Below are 24,192 nucleotides of genomic sequence, written 5' to 3' on the forward strand. Positions count from 1 at the left end.
ACGCCAACACATCATTATTGCATCCAAGTCGGCAAACAACCGAAGCATTTCCTTAAAAAAATTACAATCACATAGTAGTAGTAGCAGTAGTAATAGTACGCGATCAATCCGAATTGTGCAAAACACACAAACACACACACACCAGTGAGTGGGGGGGGGGGGAGGAGGAAGGGGAGACTGCCGAAAAGTGCATCCTAAGGAATCGGCTCGAAGGACCACCGTAGTTATCGATTCGAACCGAGGGGGAGGCGAGAGGTGGGGCCAGCTCGTGTCAAAACAAAACACGGCAGCGGCGTCACGTGACGCCCGATGCAGCGGCGGCGCGTCGAAGAACAGAAATAACACACACACAACCACGGCGCCTCTCTCTCTCTTTCACTATACACATTTATATTATCGTGCATAATACACATAGACCATTCGCCTCCTTGTTTACATGCCGGCGTTACGTAACACACACACACACACACACACGCTGCATTTCGCCGACACGTCAATGCAGCAGCAGCAGCAGCAGCAGCAGCGATTTTGTTTATAGCGTAGAGATGAATTAAAAAGGGGGGGGGGGTGGTGGTGGTGATGTGTGGGGGTGGCGAAAAGTGTGTTGTGGCGTCGGTGGGTTGGTGCACCTGTGGGCTGCTTCTTCGGGGAGGAGAAGAGGGGGTCAGCTGTGTGAGTGAGGCTGGGGAGTCGTGAGTTTCGCTCGCGCGGCGTCCGCACGACCGCACGATCACGCGCCGCAACTCAACTGGCGGCCGATTCGGAGCCGCACGTGGAGGGGGGCGGGACAGTCGCCACGCGTGCGCGCGCAGCCGAATCCCCGCACCCCCCCTACGACCGAATTACAGACGCTCCTCCCCGTCCCCCTTCCCTCCTACATTCGTTCCCCCCGCCGCCCGTACGCCTTTTCATTCCCCCTCCCCCCGCCCTCCCGCGCGCGCGCTCTCCCCTCCCCTCCCTTCCCCTTTTTCCTCGGCCCCGCTTCACTCGCATCAACCCCCCCCCCCTCGCCTCCCCACCCCGCTCGGTGCGCCGGTGCAAAATCAAAAACAATGAGCGCAGGCGGTCGTATCATCCGTGGCGTATCCCAAAGAAGACCGTTCGTTTCTCTCGGTTCGCGTAGTATGTACGTACATACATACATACACTCTGAATGCGAGTGCGAGTATTATAATCGGAATAGAATGTTGGGGTTTGGTGCATCCGCTCTAAAATCGCCAGATTAACAGAACGGCAGCTTTAAACGTAATTCTCGTTTTCTCGAATGATAGATTGCACATCAGATGACGAGTAACCTTTCGATGTGCACAGATGCAATTATTAAAATTGAGTTGGATCTTTCTGGCGAGTTTATAATAAGGCAAGATTCGGAACTTATCGAATCTTGACTTATTGAACTCGCCTGAAAGATCCAACACAATTTTAATAATTACCATTTTAATAGTTGCATCTGTGCACATCGAAAGGTTACCCGTCATCTGATGTGCCATCTATCATTCGAGAAGATGAGAATTGCATTTAAAGCAGCCGTCCGTTAATCTGTCGTTCAATTTGTCTGGCGATTTTAGATCGGATGCACCGCATCCGAATGTTGGCGCGATTTCCGATCGGAAACTTTGCGTGGTTTCAAATTCGAAAAATATAGAGTGAAAAACTGAAAAAGTTATAGGCAGAGAAATTTAATTATGATAATAGAAGGGCTATATGAATAATAGATTTGTGACAACAGTAAAGATGATTTTTTGCTCATTTTGAGGAACCGTTTCAACAATGATCAGATCAAATTGGCAAACTCTGATAAGAAACGATCGTTTTTTAGTCACAATTACCCCCAAATCTAACCAGCAGTATAACGGATCGAACACACTGATCACTTGGTGCTAAAAATACACGCTACCATTAAGCCATACTGCTGGCATATAAAATAAACTGCCACTTCCGGTTGAGGGATGCTTACCAACTTTTATACACAACTTGCTATTATGCTTAAACTTCTAGATATGAAATTTCAGTTCAATAAACCAAAAGGTTTCTGAGAAAAACATAAAAAACCTCGATTCTCTAGAGTAAAAGTACTTCTTCCGGTTCAGATAAAAATATAAAGTTATAAAAATTATTATTTCTAGTACATGTAAAAAAAATTCAGTCCGATTCAGTTAGCGGCTTGGGAGATAATTGAATACAAAAACTTAAAAAAAGAGGACACCTACATATAAGAAGAGGTACCATTTCCAGTCAACTTAAAAATTTGAAAAAAATTTACGTCGTGTCGATAAAAATTTCAGTAACCGATACTAAGTTTCAGTTCGATAGGACCAACGGTGTTCAAAAAATCCCCAAAATACACATACACACACACATTTTTTCTAGATCATGAAAACGTGATCAGTAATCGATTCTGAGTTCGAATCAGTCAAAATCTCGAGTTCGAATTTTCTCATGATCACAAAACTTCATCTATTGTTACTACGTACATAGATAAAGTAAAAAGGTAAAACCTACATGTAAACAATATAAAACACTAAAAGAAAAATTAATTAATTAAATAAATCTTCAATAGATGGCAGTAAATTCTCTGCCAAGAGGAAACATTGGTAGCAAACAGTATATATAGAAGTGTTTTTTGTTTTGTTATTGTATTCCTATATACGTTTTGGCAGTGGTTTAGCTGTGACGTACATATGTATGTCGAATCGAAACGACTATTATAGTCAGAGAAATGTAATTATAATAGAAGGGCCCTTACGAATAAATAACTGTTGTCAATATTACGCGGCACGTCTCTATAAATACGCTACAACGCACGGAATACAATCGGATCAGTTTACTTATAAAAATGTATCCCACGTTGTTTGTTGTGTGTTCACTTATATTGAAAACGCTTGGATAAGAACCCAAACTTCTTGACACGACAAAATCGTTTCCGAACTAAGAAGAGGTTAGTAATAAAAACGATCGGAACAGTGTGGACAAATGCGTCAATGTGGACAATAGACGTCACCGAGAATGATTATGGAGTATTTTTAAACTTGTCTATTACGATTATTTTTCACTATCGTAATGGCGGATTTGATTTCCACATATGTATATTGATATCCAAACCGAGCAAAATGGCAAAGTTTGAAAACGATCGGAAGAGTGTGGAAAAGAACCCAAATTTCGTCAGACGAAAAAATCGAAAGTGAAGTAAGAAGAGGCTAATAATAATAAAATACAAAAATAACACTGAAGAAGCAAGGGCGTTCGTAAGTGGAAAGATATCAACACGCCAATATTTTGAGATTTTCATTAAAATAAAATTTGTTTATAATGATATTTAACCCTTTGAATGCTGACCGGCGTACTACGTCTACGGGCCTGAAAAACGCCGATAGGCGTTGTATTTTGAGCATGTACACAGTAAACAAGAATACTGATAAAAAACAATTTAAAGGTAGCATTGAAAAAAAAAGTGCATTGATTATGTCATGTGCTCACGTTTTTTCTGTTGAAAGCCCGCTACGATGAAAATTTCCCCAACATTTCCAACTAGAATTATTAAGAAATCCAATAGAAAACAGGTATAAAAATTGTCGCAAAAGTCGGAATTCTCGACAGGGCTGACCCTCTAGGCTCGGAAGCGAGGCTCGGTCGATCCACTCCTTCCTGTGATTGGGTATTCTTTGCGATGCCAATATAATTTCCGTGCCCCGAATTAACTCGACTTTTACCTGATGAAATACTCCGACATACAAATATTGCCTGGTTCGCATATAATTTCGGACGGTTGGGCAGCATACGGAAATATTCCGAATTCCGGTAAAAGTGGTTCACCAGGATAATTTCGTGGATCCAAATAATAGTGAAATACACACGCAAAATGTGGAAAATATGTGATGCGTGTGAAAAGAAAGATGAAGCGTCAATTTGGCACAACGCGTGCCCGTTTTGATTCATATTTAGATGAATTTGTATTGAACCACAAACGAATGCATGCATATTCCATTCGCAATATGTGGAATATTTCCGTACGCTGCCCAACCGTCCAAAATTATATGTGAACCAGGCAGTATATGTCGGAGAATTTCATCAGGTAAAAGTCGAGTTAATTCAGGGCACGGCAATACTATTGGCATCGCAAAGAGTAGCCAATCACAGGAAGGAGCGGGTCGACCGAGCCTCGCTTCCGAGCCTATAGGGTCCGCCCTATCGATAATTCCGACATTTACCAAAATTGTAGCTAATCCAAACAACCCCTAGATCACTACCTTATATAATTTCCGCCGAGGATTTCGAGTTTTGTATAGGTGTGCTTAGACTCTCTAATATATCTTGCAACAATATAAAATAAACAAAAGAAGTCTTTAAATGAATGTGTTTTTCCGAAAGTACACAGTTCCATCTTCTTCATTGTTGTTAAAATTAAAATAATAAAAAAAATCATAAACATTTTGATGAATACATATTATTTTCAAAACTACAACCGCACGCTTGTATCTCCATAAAACCATTTTTCTCCAAATCTAGTTAGAATGCATTTTTTCCAGCTTCCGGTTTAAAAATTCTAAATTTACAATATTCAATCTGTTTATTGATATAAAAATAGAAATCCATCTTTGTCCATCACATTTTAAAACTCAAATTTAAAATATAGGATTTGTCAAATAAACAACTTTTCAATATTATTATGAACTGATCTATATTTATAACACTTTTAATGATTCAAAAAAACAAAAAATAATATATTTGTATGTAAGTTCATCTCCATAAATAAATATTTATATTTTTAAATTAAGTGTGGTTAAATTGAACCGATGCGCTTATTCTCGCGATTTTACGACAACTCGCTTACTTTAAATCGTTGTAATTTCTTCGACATGTAAAATAGAGATTTTTCTTAAATGAGGATAAATGTGATCTAGGGATATTTCTTATTTATTTAATTAAATTTGGCGATATGAAAAAAAAAATGTTAATTTCCAGCTACGGATTCAAAATCCTCCACTGTGGGGAGGGGGCATAATTTTTGAAAATTAATTAAAAATTTCGTAAGTAGTACCCTAATACCCAAGGAAGCTAAAATGTATACAAATCTAATGTAGAAATATCTCCGTTTTCATCCACATATTTTTTTAGAATTAAATAAAAATGCGGATTTTCAGATTTATGTTTGCAGTACCATGAAAGGGCCAATTTATAAATCGATTCATAAATACCGTTTAATCAATCAAAAATTGAAAAATATATTAAAAAAACATACAAAGAACCTTTAGAAAGGGAAATTGATAAAAACATCATAAATTGTTCTTATTTGACTTTCATAGTACTTCTCTCCTACATATAAATTTCAATAAATGAAAATATAGTGTACTAGTGGTTTTACCCGGCTTCGCTCGGTATTTGTAATAAAAAGCGCTTAAACTTGACTAATCTAATAGTAAACACTTTATTAAATTTATTTGAATAGTTTTATTTTATATAAATTTATTTGAATACTCATTTTTTTTTTTTTATTAAATTGACTGTCACGAACAAACAAACATATATGTATACTAAGTCTCTTTCGAAATTATATGTATACCAGAATCTGGCACCTGCGCCCCCGCGCTTTCGCCCCCAGGGACTTTGAATCCTTTGAATCGAAAAAAAAAATAAATCGAATGTGTTGTCTACGAACCAACCAACCAAGGTTACGTATATATATATATATATATATATATATATATATATATATACGTGTATATATATATATATATATATATATATATATATATATATATATATATATATATATATATATATATATACATATTTAATGTAATTCCATGCCTAGAAGAATTCGGGCAGTTATAAAAAATAAATGTGGAATAACAAATTATTAACGTAAATAATTATATATTTCTTTATATTCAGTAATAGAATAGCTTATTTACAACATATAAAAAAAATTATAGGTTGGAAATCGCTTCAAAACAAGTGAAACACGACCACGAAACATGACCTCCTTATGATCCTTATCATTGTTTAATAAATTTTTGTACTGAGAATATCGCTATATATAGAAGTAAAATCAAATTTCATAGAAAAACGCAAATGCGGCTTTTTTTTGTCGCTCACTGTATATGCAAATGGAACCTTGATTTAAATAAATATAATTTAAAAAAATTTAAAGTTTTTTACATTCTTAAATATTTGCTCTGACCAATAAAAAAAGAAAATAAAATTCATATTTATATCCACTTAATATGATACAAGAAGTAGTCGATGTAGTTTAATTTAATGGCCATTGTTGGCAGTGTTGTTACCAAAAAGTTTTGACAAGCATACATAAATCTATTATATTACCATGTTTAGAATACGTTTGGACCATTTTAAAATATTTAGCTGTGGTGTGCTTGTGATATTTTTAGCCAGTACGTAAATATTTACAGTCTATTTATGAAGGAATTATTTTTAAAAACCCAATTTTTATATCTATCTACATATGTATGTATATGAATATAAATTTCAATGTCAAATGCCAATGATTATATAATATAATATAATAATACTCGTGTCACCGGAATGATAAAAAATAATTCAACTTATCTACATAATATAGTCGGAAATAAATTCAATTGGTTACCTGTTCAAACACAGTACAGCTCAAATTTGTGATGTTTAGAACCACTGGTAAAAATGCACAGTATGGAAAAATAATACTAGAAGCGACACACGTTCATTTTTCTAATAAACAAAAGAAAGAAAACGTTTTTTGATTTTTTTGTTTCATTTTTTATTCAAATTTTAAATATATACTACAGCTGAAAATTAAATGTTTTAGCTGAAAGCATAGCAGAATAGACAGAAATTTTATAATAATAGAAACGCTATTACGAATAAATAATATGTTTCAATATTATGATGTATGTACGTCTCCATAGCTACGCTAAAACGCACAATCAGGGTCATCACATATTCACTGCAGAAATTAAAGTTTTATTTTGATATACATAGATTTATTTACAATTTTAGTATATGGTGATGTTGGGCATTGGCGGCCAATCCGTTTCTTTTCTTAGTTGGCGGATTATTTGTATCTACTTTTTTGTATTTATCTGTCGTTGGGAGCTCTTAAATTAACGTGTAATGTATAGTTTCAACAAAAATATATATAATATAAAATGAACGATGTTTATATTAATTAAACTTAAATAATTGGTTATTAATATAATTGATTATTCGGCGCCACCAAGAGAAATGTTTTTACATTTATTTAAAAATAATTTTTACATTTCTCCGGTGCTACCCCTGAAATTTTATGTAGAATGCTGGTGATCGCTATGACACTTTTAAAATCTGTCAAACTACGATGTTAATTGAATAATATGTTACTTAAATGATCAATTTACTTATAAAAATGTATCCCATATTGTTTATTGTGTGTTTTTGAATGCATTGTGCAATTTTTAACGATGCACTTGCCAATTTCCCTTACCCAGAGAAATTTTTATCGGATATACGTCGACCACCATGCATCAAATACGACTGATACTAAAATTATTTAGGATTGTCTGTGGGCAATCGTCACTTGACAACAATATAACGCCTAAAGCCACTCCTATTATTATAAAATTTCTCTGAGAATAGACTAGCATATAATGCTTTGAAAAAAGTCACGGGTTCAAATCCCACTGGTCGATCGTTTCCAATCAGAATTTGATAATTTATCTTTTTGTCATTGAAACGTTTCCAACAAATTGGCAACATTACTCATTTTCTCGCAAATCTCTAGTTTTCAGCAATCTCGAATTTCGCTGACTTTTATAAAATGCTGTAAATTTACAAATTTGACCATAGATGTCTAGGTGGGTGTTAATTGATATGTTTTTACTTTGTATAATATTAATAGTACTTGTACAAATGTACAATGAACAAATTGTACAAATGTACAATGTTTCTGGCGAGGAAGGCGCATTAGTGGTACCTATTAGGCCTTTCTGGTATAAATAAAAAAATCAACTTATTACATTGTACATAATATATTTTTTAATGATCCAATTTAAATCAGAATAAATATACATCACAAAATTTTAGATATGACACCAAATCAATGGATGAAAGATTTATTCGTATACCTACATATGTATGTATTATAAAAAGAAATGATTCTTTAAGAGATATGAAATATTTTTGTTACAAATTTGATCCGACATGTGAAATTTTCATTTAATGACAGTTAGACAGGTCGGTTTCAAAACGCTCTCTTAGGAACAGACAGGTGCATTGAACTGGAAGTCGCTATTTACATATATAATATTTTGAGTACACAATTTATGAAATCAATATGGTAAATAATAATTTATCTAAATTATTTATTTTTTTACGTACATTTTCTTTTTATTTATCTACATATACATATATACATACATACAATACATTTTGTTTCCATATGTGAAGAATTTTTTATTGATTTACATATATTAATTACTGTAATATCCCCTTTTTTCGTGATTTGTAAGTAATCCAAAAACAATAAAATAAAATATGTACATATCTTATCAGATATGTTATATATATAGCATTTTAAATTATGATATTGTTTAACGCAACTTGTTGTTCAGCTATTAATTACAGTTGGTAAATGACTTTTAAATCTAACGGTCATAAACTACATATGTATATACGAGTTTGGTCAACTAATTTTTTCAGTAAAATTCAGGTAGTTTTCAGATCTTTGATTGGGTTCGGTGATCATTGTTCACAAAGCTCTCCCCCAAAAGTCACTAAAATCTCTATGACGGAACATCTGGCAGCCGAAAATTCCAACATGCTAACGATTACTATCATACTAACGAAAACTCGAGTGCCAAATATTCCGCATTCGCGGTTTTCATAGCAAAAATTTTCTTTGTGACCATCGCAATGTGACTAATAATCCAATTACCCTTTAATAGATGCTCTTCTGTTGGTAGTCAGGTTCCGAATGAATACTGAGACCATCCCGCTGGCCTTTATACATATTTGTTAGGGTTCCCGGAAAGATGCACTAAATTGCACTGAGTAGTAGCGCAGTTTCGAGAAGTCATAATTTTCAAAGGCTCTCAAAAAGAACTTACGCAATAGAATTCCACAGAAAAAAGGTTAGCATCCTCGGATAACATGCAAACACCCGTTAACGCTTTTTTGTGAAATTCTATTGCGTTAGTTCTCCTTGAGTATCTTTGAAAGTTTGGATGTCTCGAAAGTTTGTTAGCCACGCGACTTTGGTCGTTTAGTCGAACTCGCTCATTGGTCGGTGAGCCGAGCTCTCCGATTGGTGGATGAGTCGGGCTCTCTGATTAGACGCTGAGAGACTAATTAGACGGCGTGCAGTGACCTAGCACACAACAATACTATACCTGAATAAGACTTGCTGACAAATTAGAACTTCTACAGCCCCTACTTTTCTTTTAGTTATATAATATGTAGATGCTAGATTCGAAATGTACCCTTGGACCTAACGTCACGACACCGACACGTTGTTTATTGCGGAAAACTCATGCATTTTAGTACCTGATCAAATATTCGTTTACTGCACTTCATCTCGAGTGACACGATGCGGTATGCAAAATATGTCAGTTCATCAGGTGCTCTGTGAGCTTTGCATAAATATTTTAATCTGCGAGGATTCGTCCTTCTGGGATAAGGACCAAATTATGTGTCACGTTTTCTCTGCGCACTACATATTCCAGGTGAGAGATAAATCTCTCAACCAGATGACCTGCTAACGTGAAATACACCCCGTAATTGCGTTTTGGTACTCTTTTCACTTTTCTACTCACAATAAAAGGCTTTTTACAGCAAATCATTGTTTTGAATTAATTTTTTTTACATATTACACATGTACATTCTGCAAAACGATTTTGACATCAAAGCGTCTGTAAAAAAGGTTTTTGAATTAGTTTTATTCGTTAATTGAGAAATTAATTGAAAAACGTGGCGATGAAAGCTTTTCCTGGCGAAAAATTGCTGTCAAAAACAAATATTAAAAAAAAAACCTCGGCGAATTCAAGTGACTAAGTTATGACGTCTGTTGTTTTTTTTTTCATTATTTTATGCCTCCTGCGATGCTAGTGGTTCAATTAATTTGGTCTGTTTGTTTCGGGATTAAGTCTAGGAAATTCGTGGTCACGTAGGTTTTGACACGTCAACAAGTCCCTCGTTGGATTCTTGACCCAAAAAAAGAGACGGATTATGCGTCGAATCATTTTGAGATACTTTCTAGTTTGTTACATCAACTTGGCAGTTGCTCTCAATTGAATTTGCATTGTCTATGCCAATTTTCGAATCAAATGTGTAATTATAAAACATGAAACGCTAATTATTCTACACCCCACTCACCCAGGACTTTCTAAAGTTTTCATCGTAACAATCCACAGCTTTTCGTGTACTGAAATATTAAATGAAAATTGAATAGATACATGACTGCTATAATATATGCCAGTTCACACTTTATGTAATTATGAATAGAATTTTCTAGAACGGTCGCAGGATTTTGTACCCCTGCACTACATAACAGCATCTCCGACTGATCAGCATACATTTGAATTCAAATGGGATCACGCATTTGAATGCTCACTACAAACACATTTTACAATTGCATCAGTATATGAAAGTATTTTACAAAATAAACTTTCAAACATTTTCAACCCAATCAAGCTTTCTATAACTAATATTATTAAATGGCAGTCAGTAATAAAATATTTAGGATTAACGTTCGATAAAATAATGAGATGGGCACCCCACAATATTTAATCGCTATAGTTCTTTATCAACGCTAAATAAAATAAAATTATATCACGCGCTCATATTACCATTATTAACCTATGCTTCACCTGTATGGAATAACGCCTCGAATACTAACCTTTCCAAGCTCCAAGTAATACAAAATAAATCCCTAAAAATAATTTATAATACACCCATATATACTAACTTGAAAAAACTGCATGCCATATATAATATTCCGTTTGTTACAGATATTACTTACAAACTAACCAGTAGATTCTACGGCAGAATCACTAACAACCATACTAACACACTTGTGAAGAGTCTCGGTGATTACAACAAAAATTTCTATACCCTTCAGGTATAAACACAGATTACCTAAACACAATCTGCTTTAGGTCATCAACTTTAGAGAGACTTCATTTAATATTATGTATTAGATGTATTATGAGCATTTATAATAATTGTAAATAGGTTTTTGAGCTCTTTTTCCTATTATGCTGTACATTAACATTAGAAAAATATAATATATTACTTACAAAATTAAATTAAAATTGTAAAATACAAAATGATCAGTAGATTAGTAGCTATTAAAATAGATATAAGATGTATTGTGAATATAATTTCGTAATAATAAAAAGCATTTAAAAATCAAAATCAAAATCAATAACTAATATTATTGAGCAACTTTCATCGACTAAATTTTCTTGGATTTTCAATATATATATTCACATATGTACATACATACCTCCTTTGTCCATCTTCGGTCTATCTTCATACATATGTACACACATTCATACATATTTTAACATTTTCTTCCATTTACATATAATACATCACAGTATGTGTGACGTGCTCAATAGTCTACATCAAACAATCCGTTGTTCTAAACTTCTGATAGTTGTGATACTATTTTTGTTGAAATCTCTATACTTGTCAATGCAAAAAACACACATCCCCACCGTTTTTCTATTGATTTATTCATTAATTATTTAAACTATTTATTTATTATTCTTATTTTATTTTAACATTTGAATTATCTATGTATATACATTATTCCAGCAGCATATACTAGTGGTTAGTATATCAGTGTGGTTATGAGTTCGAGTTACACTGGTTGCTGCTAGCCAGACCTAGGTTTGTAACCAGTTCCGTCGTTTCTTATGAAAGGTTGCCAATTTTTCTGATTTTCATAGAAACGATTCCTACACAATTGACTTTCCCTCCCTATTTCTCTCGCGAAATCTTGAGTTGTTGTGTTATATCTCAGGATTCGCCGGGTTTCTCTCCGGTTCGGTGATTATTGGTCACAAAGCGCTCGCCCAAAAGTCACTAAAATCTCTATAACGGAACATCTGGCAACCGAAAAGTCCATTATACTAACGAGAACTCGAGTGCCAAATATTCCATATTCGCGATTTTCATGGCAAATATCGTGTTTTGGGCGATCGTGATGAGACTAATAATCCAATTACCTTTCTCTCCATAGATTCCATAAAATTCCTATTGTCGTATAAAAATGTTTATTGATCGTATTATAAACGATGTTTGCAATGTCTGACCATATATGTCATGTATAGTTTCGAATTATATAATTATTATGTAATATAATATATATAATTTATTGGTGTTTATAGTACACTCGTCGCATTGGAGCGATCTGTAATTACACGCTGATTGAGGTAACATCAACAAGCAAGAACTAATACCCCGCATCCTACAAACTTGTATTAATGCTTAATCCCAAGTGAAATCGATCGGATTCGAACCGTGTAATTTTATTAATGATTCTACCGTTACTTGGAGCGTGTTTTAAAAATCTTCTGTCGTGCGTTTTCGCGTGAAATAAATTCTAAAAATGGTCTAATGACAAATCGTTCACGGCGCTGTATATGCGTGACTCTACATGTGCTTGTGTATGTTTTGCTTCAGTTTTTGGGGGTGTGGGGGGCGCCAGATCGCCCTTGAGACGTCCCTGGTCAATGCACCCCTCATCCCCGACCCGGTCCCCATTCGGGGGCCCACGGGGTGAGGTCGTCTGGGCCCCTGCACCAAATGCGCACCTGTCCGTTCAAAAGAGCGACAATGACGTCAAGACGTCTCGGAAAAGCGACAAGCAATCCCTTGTCAAAATTTCGGCATTCATATTAAAATGACTATGTATATATTCTTATCAATTTTCGAATAAACAGTGACTGCGATTTGTCAAAACGTTTAATTGAACCAATTTTGAAACTTTTGGTTTCTTATTTTATTATTTTATTTTTTACATACATAGATACTTCATACTTCTCATCCACGTATTCCGTTTTCTACATTTCCTCGTTATGCTGAGCATATGACGTTCCATACTTCTTTGAAAGGACTGGCGCTTATGCAGCATTTTGACATCCAATGTACAATTACAATTCAATTTTAATAACAAATTCATAAGAAAATTCAAAACATCCAATTTTTGACGTTTTCTGCCAGTATACCGACAATATTATTTTTATTTTATTTTTTACATAGATATATACCAGGAAGGCCTAACAGCCTGACAGGACCGACACATTTCTTTTAATTTTTTTTATTTAATAACATAATACTCCATAGCTCATGCGACGATGTTTCATCGGGCACAACACTAGTATACATATGTATATATTTACATATGTTGATAATGGAAAATTGCAATACAGATTTTTTTATTAAAATATTATATTAAATTCATTTCGCTATAGAAGATTTGATTCGTATAAAATAAAATATTTACATATTTTATTTTATTTTACATAGATATATACCAGAAAGGCCTAACAGGTAGACCCCAATGCGCCTTCCTAGACAATTAATTACAAACATTACATGATTTTTATTACATAAATCACTGTATTTTGAGAGGGTGAATAACACGAAATTAACAATTAATTAATCCATAGGGAGATCTATGGATTTAGACTTGTACATATTTTTTACATATCTCATATATAATTTCGAAAGAGACTTTGCATGTATGTATGTAACATTGGTTGGTTGTTTGGTTGGAAACAGCACATTCAATTTATTTTTTTTTTCGATTCAAAGGATTCGAAGGCGCCACCGGGGGCACAGCTGCAGGGCGCGCATCCGCAGAAGGCGAAGACTCCTGGAGCAAAGCCCTAGGCGATGAAGCCTCCTAGGGGGCGAAGCCCTACCCGATTTCTCTTCGAATTCTGGTATACATATAATTTCGAAAGAGTATATGTATATGTTTGTTTGTTCGTGAGAGTCAATTTAATAAAAAAAAAAACACAAATGAGTATTCAAATAAATTTATATAAAATAAAACTATTCAAATAACTTTAATAAAATGTTTATTAGATTAGTCATGTTTAAGCGGTTTATATTACAAATACCAAGCGAAGCCGGGTAAAACCACTAGTTGTACATAAATCAAATACAGCGGGTAGGATGATTTTTACCAATTTTAGGAACCGTTTCAACAATGAAAATCAGATAAATTGACAAACTCTGATAAGAAACGATCAACTTGGAATCACAAATATCCATTGCTAGCCAGCAGTATTAAATATTAGCACGGGACCGAACCCGGTAACCTCTCGGTGTTAAACATAAACGCAACCACCGAGCCATACTGCTGGATATTATAATGGTATACATAAAATATTTTTAACGAAAAACTCTTTAAAGTAGACGATCTCAAGCAAATTGTCTTTAAGTATCTACATATATATACATACAGCCTGTTGTAATCACCGAGTCTCTTCACAAATGTGTTTGTATGGCTAACCATTTTGTTGAATAAATTGAATAGGTCAGAATTTAAGTATATCTTTGTCTATATATGTACATACATACATATACATATTTTATTTTATTTCTATCAAACATGATTACTCGCCTTTACAGATCGCTCCAAAGCAACGAGTATACTAATACAGATACAATACACTAATACAATTAATACAAGCTTTGTTATATAAGGCGAATTCATACAAACATCATCCGCAGTGACATACATATGTACATAGTTATATGGAGAAAAACATTTTATTATACAATTAGGCGAACCTCAAGACGCTGAATAATTTGAGATTTGCAAGAGAGATTGGAAAGGAAATGCCAATTTACAGGAACTGTAGTCACAAACCAAGGCCTAAACAGCAGCTACTAGTGGGAATCGAACCGTGACCACTCCGCTCGAAAACATAATATGCTAAATATTAGTCCACGCTGCTGGGTATATATGGTATATACATATGTATGTTAGACACAATTCGTGACATTCTTGTGAAATGTCTGCCGATTGTATGAAATATGTAGGAATTCATTGTCAAGTTCGTGGATTGAGCAAAGCAGATAGTGGCTTCTGTTCGTAAAATTAGCAATCTCACTAATTGGGTGCAAATTTGTATCAATTCAGCCAGTAAATTTACCTATCGTAGGATCGTTATTTAACTCTATTAATGAATATAAAAATTAATTCTCGGCTGTTAGAGTAAATAGAAAAATGTGTTTTTCAAAATTCTTATTGGTCAGCTAAGAAATTCTGACCTAAATATAATAGCATATTTCAAAACTGATGTGTGTTACAAATTCATAGAACAAAAAGGTTTTCGACCAATGAGCAATCGGGATTTAAAGTTTTTCTACAGTGAAGACTACTGAAATGAAATAAAGGCTGTTTGAAAACTTTTCAGTATGTTGTCAATATTACTAACAGATTTTTTGCTGTTAAGAAGTATTTTTTACCAAAATATGTATTAAATTAAATGAGAAAATGATGCAAAAACTTGTTTTTTTGTTCTGAAAAAAAAATAGAAAAATTAATTTTTTTGTTTCATAAACATGTTTTTCATTTTTATATAATATGTGTTTGCACATATGTACATATGTACTTGAAGGTTAAGGGTCAAAATTCACGAAAAGTGAATAATATAGGTATACACGTGTAATTATAAAACATTTTGTTTCAATCTTACGGTAAAAAAATAGGCTAACACGAGCTGAGTATATTATCTGTAATGCTGCTGGTCGGACTTGGATATTTGTGACTCCAAGTCGATCGTTTCCTGTCAATTTTTCTGATTTGATTGTTGAAACGGTTCCTCCATTAAATTGGCTATAAACGCACCCTACCCATTTGTCACCAATATTTGAGTATGATTTATGTACAGTAAAATTTATGTACAAAATTCATAGATGTCTATTTCGAGTTTTTCAGTGTCTCTTAATTCAGCGACTTGTGTAATAAAACTGCTGCATTGTTTGTAATTGACCAGGAAGGCGAATTGGGTTTTTCCCGTTAGGCCTTTCTTGATATATACATGTGTATGTAAAATTAATAAATAAGCAGGGCTGTGGAGTCGGAGTTGGAGTTGTGAAGTCGGAGCATTTCAAGCGGAGTTCGAGTCGTAAAAATTCAACCATCTCCAACCTTTTATTATTTTTGTAAATTAATAGTATTACGTATCGACTGATAAATTTAAATATAATAATTTCATTATAAAAATCATGAACTTAAATTAATTAATTAAATTCATACATAAATCGTTGAATTGCACATTTTGATGTGTCCTAGCCAAAACCGATGTTTTCTCCGTCTCATACATTTATTCTATTAAATTGATTTGCTTGCTTTACTATGAAGGTACTTACTTTTTATGTATACCTATTAAGTTTAAATGATTTTTTTAATTCCCCTAATTTTTTATATTTTGAAAATCGCTATTATTTTGAATACTAATAATTTTATAATGTTGACGAGAAAAGTCCATCTTCCTAATTTCTTTCAAGTAATCGGTAATCGGTAAATTTTGATCCGACTCCACAGCCCTGCAAATAAGGGAAAAAATTATAATCAAGCTCCAAATAATACAAAAGAAATCCCTAAAAATAATTTATAACACACCCATATATACTAACTTGAAAAAACTGTATGCCATAAATAATATTCCGTTAGTTACAGACATTACTAACAATTTAACCAGTAGATTCTACGACAGAATCACTAATAACCATACTAACACACTTGTGAAGAGTCTCGGTGATTACAACAAAATGTCTATACCCTTCATGTATAAACACAGATTACCTAAACACAATCTGCTTTAGATCGTCAACTTTAGACAGTATTTAATTAATATTATGTATTAAATGTATTATGAGCATGTATAAGAATTGTAAATAGGTTTTTGAGCTCTTTTTCCTATTATACTGTACATTAACATTAGAATAATATAACACTATGATTACTAACAAAATTAAATTAAAACTGTCAAATAGAAAATGATCAGTAGATCAGTAGCTATTAAAATATATATAAGATGTAATGTGAACATAATTTAGTAATAATAAAAAGCATTTAAAAACCAAAATAAACGTAACCAACGAGCCATACTACATATGTACATACATGCATTATATAAAAACAAGAATTACCTCAAAAAATTTTAGAAATTTTTATGAGCACCTTTTGGTCAACCTATGGTTGACACGCTTACATAAAAACATAGTCGAATTATCATTCCACTACTGACCTATTAAAATCATACACCACGAAAACAATCCATTCGAGCAATAAATTTGCATTTTAATTATTGGCACTGTGCATAATTTGCAAAAGTGGATAAAAATAAAAAACAAATCTTACCCCTGGTGGGACTCGAACCCACAATCCCCGGCTTAGGAGGCCGATGCCTTATCCATTAGGCCACAGGGGCTGTACGGCTGCACCATATTAGAGACAGAAAAAAATGGCCGTTATTATGTTAAATTTTCAGGTAAATCCGTGTCATCGCGATTCTTCATTCTACATAGTTGTATTTGTGAGCCATGCAAAAAAGTTGATTCGAAGGATATCCTGCTTATATTCCAATTATATATTTAACAATTATAATGTTATATTTAACACTTGTATTGTTGTATCGAGCACAATGTAGGTATCTGTTAATGTAATTAATCAGATTAGGGTGGGGTTAAATTAGGTTAGGTTTGATTCAAAAATAAAAATAAAAATATTATTAATCACATTAACTGGTTACAATGTACGACAAATGACGACTTTTTTTTGTTTCAGAGACGAGATATGACTTTTCTTGTAGAACTATGCCCAGTGAACACGCATCTAATAACAAAAAATGTTCGGAGATTCGGAGATATGTGTTTCTTAAATCGCCCGATTTTTCTATTTTTTGAATTAATAGGGATAATATATGAAATTGTCTTTATATAAGAATTAAATAAAATTCTACTTAAAAAAATCATATTTCGACTATTCTTGTGGATTAATAACAAAAATTCGTTTATTTTATCGAGGTAAGCCAGTTATCAATAGAATTTGTTATTTTGGAATTTTATTTCATTCTCATATAAAGACAATTTAATATATTATCCCTATTAATTCAATTCAGATTCGTGTAAATACGAGTAAATATTAGTACGAGATTTAAGCTCGCAATTTTACCGATTTAAAATTCAGCACACTTACAATTAATCCTTTTAAATGAAAATAAAAAATAGTGTGGCCAGAACACTATCCCAATAAACATGTTTCAATAGAAAATACTCAATATAAAATAGTATTACCAGTGGGAAAAAATCCCAAGTGAAAATACGTACTTTTGACTTTTGATTTGAACTGGACGACTACTTAGAGAGATTTGAAAGCTGAAAAGTACTACAAAGGAAAGATAAAATACCTGACTATAGATTCCAATATTTATTTTGAACAGGAAATTGACAGATTTTGAGACATCGACCGAACAACACCAAGATATAGAAAAATCGCGTGATTTAAAAAACACATATCTTCGAATCTCGAGCCAATCAACATTTTTTATTACCAGATTCGTGTTTACTGGGCATAGATATATAAAAAATCATATCTCGTCTCTGAACCATTTTTCATGTCGTAGGATTACAGTGTTATTATTAATCCACAAGACATAGCTAATCATAGCAACTTTTTAAATATTTCTGTACATCAGAGGGAGTAAATATAATTTCATTTTATTCAAATTGTACTCAGATCAATTGTTTTTCAATATTTAGTACCTTTGGCTTTTATTTTCTATTAACATTTTACCCGTTAGCGTTTCAACGAGCAGTTTTGGATATGAGTTGATATACATATGTATGATTTGATATTAAAGTCAACATATAATTAATATAATTAAGGCAAATCGTACATAATTTCCATTGTACGTTTAACCCTCCCTCACCGAAGTGGGGTATGCAATTTTTACGTTTTTCGTAATAACTATATGGTCTTCAAAGCTATACACCCTATATTTCTTGTATTCTAGAATGAACTACAAGAAATTTATTTTATAAGATTTTGTATGATTTAGAAAAGGGGTACATCGTAAAAAAATACATTTCTAAGTTTCGAAGTACGTATGATTTAAAGAGGTCTACTTCACGGGCCGGAATGTGAAATTACCGAAAACGCAAATATCGGAAAGCAAAGATCGAAAATCGAAAGATCTTAAGTCGAAAGATCAAAAAAGCAGGGTGCATTAATACGGGAGGAAAAGCCTGTTCCTCTTGTTCCTGTTGTATCCTGCTCGCGCAAATTAAGTGAGTATGTACCGTTTACCATGCACCCTTTTTTTTTATCTTTCGATCTTTGCCTTCCAATATTTGCATTTTCGGTAATTTCACATTCCGGCCCGTCACGGAGACCGGATTTAAAGGCGGTAGCGATAAGTCATGTTTTTGACTGTTCGCTTGCATATTCTTGTTGATTGATGAATCAATGCGAGAGAAAGAGACAGCTATATTTTCGTAAGCTATTGTTTTCGTCGCTTTTGGCGCGTGGCTATTGAGTCGTGTCGATACTTGTCGCTATTTTTTAATACAAAAATAGTCAAAAACATGCTATAGGACTAAAACTTTTTTTATTTTGATGTATAAAATGATTAATAAGATACATATTGAACCCATTTGCATTGAGAAAAGTTGTATTTTGATTAAAAAATACTGAAGTCCTACTCGACCCCGGTTAGGGACACTCAGTCTTTCATGGTGCTTACGGACTAAACCAACGACGATTTTGGGCCAACTTTTTAACCAGCAGTAGCGTACAAAATATCGAAATAAAAATTAAATTTTAAAATTGAAATTAAATATCAAAATCAAGCTAAATAGCGAGATTGAGCTAAAATTAGATCATCGTTGATGTTTTGAATTACAATAATGTTTTGAATTACGACGATACCGCATTTAAAACCAGAGAAATATTATAATTTCTCTGCGTACGAGCGAAAAAAAATATTGCTAAAGTCGTCACGAGATGTTACTGTATTTCCACTTGGATGATCGATAAAAAAAAAAACAATTCATAAAAAAACGCGGTGTCGGATGTCGGTGATTTGTAAAAGGGTTTTTTTTCTTTCGTCGAAATAAAATTAATAATCACACATTATCCGATAAATTTTACCTATGAAATGATTTAATTACTTGATTTATTTCGACGAGAGAAACAATTGAAGAATAAAAAAATCCGTTTAATGTGACCGACAACACCCCGGGTTAGCAAAAATCGTTGGATCACCCATACTAATACATGATATATTCTCAGTAACTGCGCATTACGGGGAAGTAAAAATAATAATTCTTTGATTTTTTTTCGATCTTAGTGCGTATCTTCGTAAGTCAAAACATCTTCGACAAACAAAAGTCGAGGATTACCTGTATGTGATTGTTGATGATCTAATTTTAGGTCAATCTCGAAAATTTATTTAAATTGTGCATGTTCTGTTTTAACTTTCAATATTTAATTTTAATTTTAATATAATGATTATAATTCTATTTTGATACTTGAATTTAATTTTACTATAATAATAATAGTTTTAATTTTGATATTTAATTTCAATTTTTAAATTTAATTTTTATTTCGATATTTTGTACGCTACTGGTTTTTAAAGTTGGCCTGTGGGCCGTTCGTTGGCTTGGTGCGTACGCACCATCAAAGGTTAATCTAAATTATACTGATCTGTGTGAGGGATTGTTTAGTTTAGGATCGTAGCATGTTATGTTTTATATTTGTTTTACATTTATCCTTATTTGTTTTTCATTATGGTTATTTCATTTTTTCATCTTATTGTATAATTTTCTTTTGTGTAGCCATATTGACAACTTGGAGCTAATCTGTAATGTCACTATGGAGAAATTGTTTATAATTAAATTCATATGCATGTATATAAAATGTTTTAAAAAGGAATAATTTTTGAGTAGACATCTTTTTTCAGCAGAAGATTTGGGTGAGTGTTAAATAGAGTGTGTTCGAGAGTTTTATCTTGAAATTCTACGGTTTGTTACGGTGGTGTGAAGGGTAAGTTTTCTTTATGCAGCGGCTGGGGGGGGGGTGGATTAGGGTGGTTCAGTGAAAACGTGGATGGGGGTCGTCTGCGACCTTGACTGAGGTCGCCCCAGCCTGGCTCCAAATTCACTCGCCAATCGATTCCACTGCACCGATACACATTAAATCCCATTGCGACGAGTCAAAACAATTCATTTTTTCGTAGAGACTGTATGGTATATTAAAATAATGGTTTTTTTTTTATTGTTTTGTTTCATATATTTTTTAAATAACATGTATTCGAATTGCCTATAAACTTTTATAGGTGCATAAAAAGCTCTCCAAGTTTTATATGCATGATCTTCGATATTCTTTTATCAAAAATATTGCTACTTTTAGAAATAAAATGAAATTGTATTAGAATATGTACATATGTAACAGGTGTATGCTTTTTTCCCGTTCACTATATATTTATTATTATTATTTTTTACATACATATATACCAGGAAGGCCTTACAGGTAAACCCCAATGCGCCTTCCTGGCCAATTACAAATTACAATTACAATGCAGCATTTTTATTACAAGTCGTTGAATTACGAGACACTGAAAAACTAGCAAATTAACGAGACATAAATTTTATTGTACGTTAATCAAATAGTGGTGACATATTAGGTAGGAAGGATTTTTTGAGCCAATTTTTAAACGGGAACCGTTTCAACAATGAAATCAGAGAAAATTGGCAAACTCTGATAGGAAACGATCGACCTGGAGTCACAAATATCCAAGTCTGACAAGCAGAACTACAGATGTACTCAGAAAAATACTTTTCAATCGAGGTCTCGAAGCTAAGCAGAAGCTTGACGACCGAGCTATGCTCCTAGCTATGTATATTAGCCAGTGGCGGCTCGTCTATATGGGCTGTGGGGCTACAGCCCTCCCAGTATAGTACAGATGGGTCTACCTCACGGTTCGGAATGTGAAATTACCGAAAACGTAAATATCGGAAGGCAAAAATCGAAAATCGAAAGATCTTAAGTCGAAAGATCAAAAAAAAGGGTCATGGTAAACGGTACATACTCACTTAATTTGCGCGAGCAGGATACATTTACATTTAAATTTCGAGATTTTGAATAATTTGTAATCAGTATCGGTCACTGATTATGTTTTCTTTTTTTATATATACTTTTTATTATTACATTACACAAAAATAATAAGCAAAAATCGATATTTTCTATTTCGGATCAACAAATTAAGGGCCGAATTAAGCTAAGCTTTTCTCGAAGCCCCTTTTTGAATAATTTTGAGTGTTATTTGAGTTCGTAGTTTCAATAAAAAATTTACATAAATATTTTTGTGAATTTTTGGTAGCATAATTTAATATTGAGAGGCTATTTTTACTTATCGGTAAATTTGGTCCAGTCAACACAACACGAATATTGACAATATTTCATTTAATTGGTCACACTTCGGAGATAAACATTGATAATTTTTATTGTTGTGAGACTTTTAATATACAAACATTACATAATCATCAGTTTTTAATTTTAATAAGTATTTAAAACAATCGTATTAGTCATCGAATTAAATCTAAAAACATGTGCATGTTTTTTTTATTGAAATTTATGAGAGAAATAAAACGGGCAAATAAAGCAAGCAAAGCTAATTTTAAATAAAAGTAAGAACAATAAGGATTTCAGGTGTGTCACGAGTTTTTATTTGATGGCATGTTTTATTTCATGACTTTGCTTGATTTAATGAGGCATATTATTTTCCTCTCGAAAAATGAAAGGCACAAAATATGAAAACGCCAGAAATTTCTCGGAAAAACTAAGATTGAGTTTTAAGAGGTCTGTAATAAGAAATGAAATGTGGATGTTATTATTGTAACAAAAAAATATATAATCCCATAATTAATTTTTATCGAATTTATAAAATGATTATAGAAAAGAAAATTTATTAAGTGATTATAAAAAAAAAATGAAAATTTAAAAGTAATATTTTTCCATTCTACCTGGATTTTATGTATAATATGTCTGTACATATATATTTATTGAATTACATTAAATTTAAAGAAAATATATTGCTTTTGCCTAATATAATTATTTATTTCAATTTTTCTTTCGATTTCAATTCCAATTACTTACTTATACTTTGTAGAACCGCTTTTATATTACTTACATATTACATATGGCTCGGTGGTTTCGTTTATGTTTAGCACCGAGAGATTACTGGGTTCGATCCTGTGTTAATCTTCAATACTGCTGATTAGACTTGGATATTTGTGACTCCAAGTCGATCTTTTCTTATCATAGTTTGCCAATTTATCTGATTATAATTGCTGAAACGGTTCCTCAAATTGGCAAAAATCAGCCTACCCGCTATGTCACAAATATCTGAATTTGATTTATTTACAATATGTAAAAAATTATGTACATGTCTAAATCCATAGATGTCTCAATGGTTTATTAATTAATTATTTCGTGTTCTTCAGCCTCTCGAAATACAGTGATTTATGTAATAAAAATGCTGCAATATTTGTAATTAATTGTCTAGGAAGGCGCATTGGGGTCTACCTGTTAGGCCTTCCTGGTATATATCTATGTAAAAATGAAATAAAAATAATATTGTCGGTATACTGACAGAAAACGTCAAAAATTGGATGTTTTGAATTTTCTTATGAATCTATTATTAAATTAGAATTTTTAATTGAATTGGTTAAGTCGATACATGATTTATTATTGGGCAATAAAATAGAGAGCTTCAAACTTCTTGAATTTCGAAATAATCAATTTTCTCATAACAAGGATCTTTGACTTAAAGCATTTTGCCATTATAGTGACGATATATGTATAAATATATCCTTAAGAAAAAAAATCTTCGGTCAATGTCTTTGACCAGTGATGACTTGACTGCGGATAGAGACAGTGCTTTTTCCAGGAATCGGGCAGGTTTTGCTCTATTTACAAAGCTAGAGTACAAAAAAAAAGGTTGGGCGAACCTTTTACAACAATTGAACATTTACAATAATTGAACAATAAACGGCGCGCAGTGGATCCGGCCACTAGTGATGACTAAAGGCCGGATAACCAAGGTGCCGTCTTGAAAAAAACGGACCCAGATGGTGCTGTGTATTGTTCATTGCATTGTTAAAGATTCGCCGAACGTTTTTTTTTTGGACTCT

General features: G+C 33.0%; 1 protein-coding gene and 1 non-coding gene across 2 annotated transcripts in view; both read right to left on the bottom strand.

Moving 5' to 3' along the window:
- Positions 1-750, bottom strand: part of LOC143921505 (uncharacterized) — a 233,634-nt gene extending 232,884 nt beyond the window's left edge. Inside the window, exon 1 of the mRNA XM_077444834.1 lies at positions 630-750. The gene's annotated coding sequence lies outside the window, so the exon portion shown is untranslated. The remainder of the gene's footprint in view (positions 1-629) is intronic.
- Positions 751-17,356: 16,606 nt separating this feature from the next.
- Positions 17,357-17,429, bottom strand: TRNAR-CCU (transfer RNA arginine (anticodon CCU)). The gene has a single exon. It is a non-coding gene; the product is annotated as a tRNA-Arg (tRNA).
- Positions 17,430-24,192: the final 6,763 nt, after the last annotated feature.

This window comes from Arctopsyche grandis, chromosome 13 (assembly GCF_051622035.1).
Source record: "Arctopsyche grandis isolate Sample6627 chromosome 13, ASM5162203v2, whole genome shotgun sequence".
Lineage (NCBI taxonomy): Eukaryota > Metazoa > Arthropoda > Insecta > Trichoptera > Hydropsychidae > Arctopsyche > Arctopsyche grandis.